General features: G+C 43.3%; 1 protein-coding gene across 1 annotated transcript in view; it reads left to right on the forward strand.

Moving 5' to 3' along the window:
• The window catches only part of LOC103804105 (zinc finger protein GLI2-like), a gene marked incomplete at its 3' end in the record, with an annotated part of 102,613 nt that overhangs the window by 76,177 nt on the left and 18,643 nt on the right, over positions 1-7,793 (forward strand). The gene's annotated exons all lie outside the window — the stretch shown is intronic.

Here is a 7,793-nt window from a genome sequence, read left to right on the forward strand (position 1 = left end):
CTCCTCAGCCAAGCACAGGTGACAGTCAGGGGCTATAGCCCAAGAGGAGTGATCATGGTTAATCTCCTTGTCCAGGACATGACAGCTCAATAGTCCTTAGCGTCTTGAAAGAGACACTTATAGAAAGGTCTGGGTTCACCTCCTGTAAGTTTTGAGCCAGCAGGGATGGGAGCAGAGGTTGTAGTGACCCTATGGCTGGAAGGGTGTGCTGGTTCAACCGTGACAAAGGATTTCTTTTTGTCCCTGAAGTGCACCATCCCCGTGATAGGTGAGGAGCAGTGTGATGGGGTTGGTGGTCCCATGGCTGTCCCAAATTCCTTCAACCCACAGCTGTAGCACAGGGTGCAGACATTGCTGAGGGGCAGGTCCCAGAGCACTTGGTGACCAGTAAGGGAACATTTTGCAAGAAGAGCAAGGGAAGAACAACTAGGGCTCATCACTTAAAAAACTCTCATTTTATCCCGTGGAGCCCCATTGTGGCCTCACTGTCTGGCCAGGGTCAGTCACCCAGCTTTGCAGGGGCTGTTTGTAGAGCTGTGCTTTTTCTGGATAGGTGTGAGCAGGGGAACAGTCCCTGGGAGGCAAGTAATGCAGACAGCAGCGCAAGAAGAGCAAGGGAAGAACAACTAGGGCTCATCACTTAAAAAACTCTCATTTTATCCCGTGGAGCCCCATTGTGGCCTCACTGTCTGGCCAGGGTCAGTCACCCAGCTTTGCAGGGGCTGTTTGTAGAGCTGTGCTTTTTCTGGATAGGTGTGAGCAGGGGAACAGTCCCTGGGAGGCAAGTAATGCAGACAGCAGCAGCCAGGAGATCTGTGGAGTCCCACAGCTACCAGGACTTTATTCCACTTCCAAAATGCTGCGGGAAATAAATGATAGGGCATTCCCCTGGATCCTACCAGAAGGCAAGTCATTGTCTTTTTGGCTGGCAGTCAGTTTGACTGGATGTTTAAAGGGGCAGAGCAGCTCCTTCCATGCTGTGTGCAAAGGGGAAATGACAAAGCAGGTTGCTAACATGGGAATTGCGGGGGATAAAGGGGGGCTGAACAAAATAGTTCTGGTCTTGCATGCAAGTACATGCAAAAAATGTAGAAAAAAGAAGGTCAGAATAATGAAACAATGTACTGGGAGATAGTTAATAAGCCAGATCTCTCACTAATAAAGCACATACTGTCTTCTGAAAAGGGTAATATTCAAAACAGTGGTTAGAAGAAAGGATGGCAGATGCCCTGATGCTTGTCACAGGTTGTTAGTGTGCCCCACTAGGTGCTCCCCTGCACTGCTCACAAGGAGGACTGGGTGCACTGCATCTACCCTGAGTCTCCACAGCAGTTTTTTTGATGGAGTCATGAAAGGTCTTCTTCAAAACGCAACTGAGTGCTTTTCAGCTGATGCTGTGTATCTGTGAATCATAGCCCCAGTGATGGGAGCCAGTATTTTATTTTATCATATTGCGGTTGTCCATCTGATCAACCCTGGCCAAGTGTACAGCACTGGCAGATCAGGTTTCAGTTCATCTGCACTAATATTAATCACCCTGTTAGCAGTGATCACATTTGTCTATGAGTGGACCAAGGGTGTCCTGCTAAGTATTTGGGTAGAGTTGCTGGCAAATACCTATTGCCTTTCTTCTTTGGGATCCCTCACGTTCCCAGCAGCTCCTCTCACAATAACAGCTTGAGAGGTACTGGAGAGAAAACTTGGTTGCAGGTCTTAGAAGAGGAAACATAGTCTTGTTTGAAACTACCTGGACCCTGCACTGAAAAGTGCCTTTGTGGCCAGTAAAGCACCAAAGCCGAGCAGCCAAGTGCTTCTTGACTGTAATGGTTTTTTAGGGTCAAGGGAATGCCACTTCTATTTGACTGTTTTCCAAGCACCCTGCACTATGGCACAACCACACTGGGAAAATTCTCAGCAGCTGTGAAGTTAGTCTCTTGATTGTTTTCCCTCTTTATGTTTTATCTGCAAACATCTTAACCTCATGTCCTGCCCTTCCTCCACTAGGTTTTATTTTACTTCTATTATGCCTTTTTTCTCTCTCCTCTGGTCTCTGTTCTGAAGGTCATAACGTAGTGCTCACCCTCCTGACTGGATGATGTCCAGTGTGAAATAATCCAGAACATGTGGTAGACCTGGACTAGATCACATGTAGTGGTTGCCTGACTCTTGTTCAATACGGTGGATAGACTCTTTGGGCACTGTTGAGCCTCTAGAAATTTGTACTCCACCCTGATGGTGCAGAAACCAATCCTTGTTTTAAAAGTAAACAGCTCATATAATAATAATAAAATAAAAAAAAGAGACATGCATATTTTCACTCTAGAAAATAATGGCAAATGCTTGGAAGAAAAATTGTGTCACTGAGTTTTGGCTTTATGATTAATGTGATCAGTGCCTGATGGAGAGCCCCCAATTCATCACGCCCATATTCTAGCTGTCTGCTGTCTTGACGGTACCAAATTTATCTAATTACGTGAACATTGCACAGCAAATTAAGTGCAGTCTCATTTGTTGCTAACTATGGGGTCTTATTATCTGCCTGCTGCATTATGTCAAAGGTTTGTTTCCTGATTGCTTGATGTGACATGGCAGTGCATTCCCCTTCATCACTGTTTGCATTTGGCCTAATGAGAACATACATTATTTTGTCTTAACTGGAGGGAGCTCAACTGCAAAGCTCTCTTGAGCAGGACCACCTGTGGGACCCTTTTCTTAGGAACATAGATGAGCGTGTGGAAAACTAAAGTAATAAAAGCCCCCTGTGCCAAGACAGGCCAAGATGAGCCTGAAAGACTCTCCACATTTCTCCTCACTGTTGTCATTCATTATGTCTCAATGATTTCCCTGTTAAGTAGCATGACAAATAATTTTCAGGACTTGAGTCTTCTTCCAAATCACTGAGGATTTATTATATGTCCAGAAGCAGGTTATGCTTGTAGAGATTTTTTTTTTCAGAGTGGTTCAGTGTTTCTCCGGTCATTAGGACAACACACTTTTCTGTACAAACCGTTGTTTTTTACATATTTGGTGATGCATTTTTGGAATGTCTTTCATTTTTGGATATTATTTTGGTCTTAAGAACATTTTGACAGAATCATGGTGCTTGCTTGGCTTGTCTAGAAAAATGAAGTATCTCATTCATATCATCCTTGAGCTCTCTGCAGTGCAAACCAACAGGAGTATTGTGGATTCAAGGCATAACCCTGGATTCTGATGCTTGTGAGCTTGTGCTAATATGGAGGATGAAGGGAGAGGTAGGATTGGAGTCTGGTGGACATTGTAAAGGATGTAATGTAGAATGGAGTAAAACCAAATATGGAATTGTAGAATTGGAGTGGAATGAATAAATGAAATTGTATTGGTATATATAAATTGTATGAGGCACTACTTCCACTAAGTAACATTCATGTAGTAGTAAGTCGTACTACAGTACTCAAAAGCTAAGAAAAGACAGAAAAATAAATTCGGAGATTCTGCATTATTCTGGAGACGCTGCATCAAATTGCAGAGCCACATACTGTTTTTTCCTGGGATCTTCACTTCTTCCACAGCACAAGATGGCCCAGGCTCTGTGGTGGGTGTTATATGTTCTTTCGGCATGTTGCTTTTATTGATTTGTCAGAATTTCACTCTTCACAGGTGGTTGTAGGCAGAACATAGGTCAGTGCTGTTGTAGCCAAAGTCTTCAGCCAGGGTGTGTCTGCAGGTTCAAAGCTGAACGAGAGAAATCGACTCCATAAGTTAGGACAGGTCCTTTTCTAACGAAAGGGGTATTTTGTATTTTCATGAGCTTCTTCACAAAAACCTACTCCACTGGGGCCTAGTCGCTGTAATAACTCCATCTGCTTCAAACTAAGGGGGCTCAGCATCAGCTTTGCAACAGTAAACCCTTGACTACAGGGCAGAGCTGCTGGCAGATATGGGAGGTTATTCCCGATATCTCCCTTCCACTCCCCACTGTTCAGTGTGCTCAGCTATGCTCAACCCCTTTTTTTTTCAAAGCGCAACAAAAATAACTAAAAACTCCTTAGCTCAGCTTAAAAGTCCCTGCCAATGCAAGAGCCTTCAGGGCTAACCCTTGTAAACAGCATGCCTAGGCTTGACTCAGCAAGAAGCTTTTTAACAGTAGCTCCTAAACTGTGGTTAAAACCCATCAGGCATTACGCAGTGTAACAAACAAAAGCAGCCTTGTTTTTCTACCGACATCCGAGTGGTATTTCAGGATGCAGTTCTGACATTATTTATTAACAAAATATTGTTGTTGTTCTTGTGTCCACACATAAAAATAGTCAAAAAAAAAAAGCCCCAAAACCCTGAGCTGATAATCACAAATTCCATGGCTTTTATGAGGACTGAATAGTCCCAAAGACCTAAACATAGAGAAGACTATATCTCCATGATAATGTGGAGTTGCCCTTAATTTCCCTCTGGTAGGGCTTTTATCTAGTTTAATCAGGGATCTTCCTCCATTTCCCTGAGATCTTAATATATTACAGATTTTCCCTGATATCCAGCCTACACTTTTTTTCTTTATCTGATCCTATTGCCCCTCCTTGAAGTTTGTTTTCTTTTTACTGTATTAAAAATTACAGAATACCTTTTCAGGACCAGTTCCAATGTTCTTGAGCTGTTTAGGCAGGGTAATTCACAGGCAGGCAAGGTGACTGTTAAACTTTTCATCATAAAATGACTGTGTTTACAGATTTGCCAAATTCAATGTCAAACCCAAGATTTTTCCATGTTGAATATCTGTTTCAGGCTGGTTTTCTCTTTCCTTTGTTGTTTTTTGTGAGATTCAGCCAAGGGAGGCCAAGTGGGGTTAAGGGAAAATATGTTGTTTAGCCATACAAAAAATAATCATCATCATCTTATAACTGCTTTTAGAAACACTAGTGTCTCTTTCTTTAGAGTTGGAATTTGTTATTGTCACAGATGTGCCTTTTGCTGTTCCTGTTCTACAAAACCACACACAAAACCCCATCAATTTTGCTGGACAGAAATCCTTTGAAAAACCTCACTTCCAGTACACTCTGTGAAGGGGTGTCAGAGTTTTGCAGTGAAATTTTCCAAGTACCCTGTGGCCCTCACCAAGCTTCAGCTGAGCCTTGCTAGAGCTTACCTGATGGTACTCCAGATTTTCTGATGGGGCATCTCCATCATCTCCTCCATCCGGAAGGATTCATGACTCTATGGTGGAGAGGAGCTGGTTGCACACATGCTCAGGTTGCTGCTTTTGTGCATTACTGGGTGTGCATAAAGTGCCTTCAATTAAGCTCTGTGGGACACAGCTCCCATGAGGCTGCAGCTGGGATCCCATTAGGTGGTTTAGGACAGCACCTCTGGTAATGGTGGTTCCTGCAGCAAGGATGCCGCTCAGTTGAGCCACAGAACGTACACACCAATAAAACCTGTGTGTTTTCATATTTACTTTGCTACTGGAGTAGAAAATCTTTGGCAGGTCGTGATTAATGGTACTGTGCTGCTTAGGAGACAGAGCGAGCTCCCTCAGGAGTCAAAGCAAACAGCTGCTCAGAGAGGCCTTCTTATGTGTTTTGCAAAGTTTTACGACTTTCACCAAATAGATACATTGCTCATTTGGGAAACAGGTTTGGGGGCTCCCACATCCAATTTATTCTGTCCCCTTCTTTCCCACATGCTTCTTATATTTACTTAAGAAAATAAGAATGTGTGAGTTTGCAATGGTTTGCAGTGGCTGGTCCTCTCCAGAAGGTTGGTTCATACCTCTCCCTGGCCTGTAATTAGCAGGAGTGTGTTGCTTTTAGGTGGCTCTTTGGTAACCTACAGGAGGTGATTTGGGGGATTGTCAATACTTGGACTAATACTTCATGGTCACTTGATCCATCTCCAGGAGACCACAGATTAAATACTGGGATGCTGCTATCCTGTTTTGAGAGCTGGAAAAATTACTTTAATTCCATCAGTGCTTCAGTTTTCTCATCTCTAAAATGCCATCACAGTAATATTTGCCCTTCTGATGTCTTGGGTTGTCTGCAGCTCCTTCAGCTTCCCAGCTTGGGCTTGTAGCATGTTTTCAGGCATCAGGAAAGAAGTACACAGCGCTACCTACCTGTGCAGAAGCTGAGAAGGTACAGTCTTAGCATCTTCTGCCTCAGTGGGAGGACAGGCTGATCAGGTCTTCTGAAAATGGAGCAGACATAATCCTAAACACTCATCAGGGCTAGAATGTTTCTGTAGGCTTTTCCAATCTGATAAACTATTCTGCAAGGAAAAACAACACAAACCAACCAAACACAAAACCCCACAGCTTTGTCTTTTGAATCTTGTTAACAATTTTCAAGTATATTCCATTATGAGAGAGATTTGTACATCTCTTCTGTTCCTTAAAATCAAGGATAGTTTAGTCATGTGTGTTTAGTTAAATAGCCTTCAGAAAACTTGGAATAACTCAAACCTGAAGTCCAGAGGGACCTGAAGGGGAGTGGTTTCAGAGTCAGTAAACTATGCAGTGAAACACAGATCAGACTGAGAAACATTTGGGCTGGATCTTCAGTTGCTGAATGCCGTTGACATTGTGCTGGAGTGAGGGGCCTCGGTGAGCTCGGATGAAGTTGTGTGCATTAGCACCTAGTGAAGATCTGGGCCACTGAGTTGCTGGTTCTGTGAAAAACTGCAGCTCTAATTTAGCCTAATCACCACCAGAAGTGTAAAAATGGCCAGGCAGTTTTAGCATTGAGAACAAAAGCATGATCTTTGAGGTCTTTTATGTAAACCTCTGGCATGTGTTCGTTTAATATGATGTCACTCTGTAATCCACCATTGCTTTTAAATGTCATTCTCAGAGCTTCATGTCAGCGAGTCTTAAGTGATAATCCCTTTGCTTACCTCACTTTATAGTAGATTAAAAGTGACTTCATGCTTCCACCTTATCCACTGTTAAGCTTGTGCTTTAGGAAAAAAATTATTTGAACTCTCTTCTCCTGCTGCTTTCTAAAGAGTTTCTAAACAGAGGAGTGCATGTCTTTCAGAAGCTATCTCAATAGGATTGCCCATTCTCCATTGCTTTCAGCATCTGTGAAAATGGATAAATGTTCCGTGCCAACTTCCTGCCCTTTTAAACTCCAGTGTTCCCAATTTGTTTCTCAAGTTTGCTCTCAGCTAAATGGGGAGCACTGAACCTCCTGGCCTCTTCTTTTCCTTAATCCTAAATAAATCCCCTCTCTGAATGGTGTTTCACCTCTTACCAGCTTCTTACGGTCATGAAGACGAGATGATGAGACCTGTTGCAGATTTTTGCTGCTGTGTAGCCACTTTCTGTTGTACGGTACAGGAGGGTGTGGGTTCCTGCTTTCTGGTCTTGTAGCTCTTGGTTGAACTTTTATTCTATCCTGTAGCAAATCCTTTCTCAGTATATAAAGCTGTCTGTGTGGTTCACCTTCCTAGTTCACCCTCCTTTTTTTCTCTCCCTGAATTTTGCCCTCTTGCTACTAGCACACCTTCTTGTGTAACACATCCCTGCAGATATTTGCTGAATGTTGTCATATCCTGTCTCCCCACACTAATGAACTGGCCAGGCTGCAGCCTGCAGCATATAGTCAAATATCAGTCTGTTCAGCCTCCTCATTTTCACTGTGTTTCTCTGAAATCCTTCCAGTGTGTGTGAAGATAAATGGACAAACCCCATCCATCCCATTGGTTTGTGAAATGAAGCCTGCAGCACATCACTTTTCAGGTGCTGGTTAATGTGGATTCCCAGCTACCAGTGGCCATAGGGAGCAAATTACACAAGGTGCTGAGAGAACTAATGGCAGGGA

Source organism: Acanthisitta chloris, unplaced genomic scaffold (genome assembly GCF_000695815.1).
Source record: "Acanthisitta chloris isolate BGI_N310 unplaced genomic scaffold, ASM69581v1 scaffold21716, whole genome shotgun sequence".
Classification (NCBI taxonomy): Eukaryota; Metazoa; Chordata; class Aves; order Passeriformes; family Acanthisittidae; genus Acanthisitta; species Acanthisitta chloris.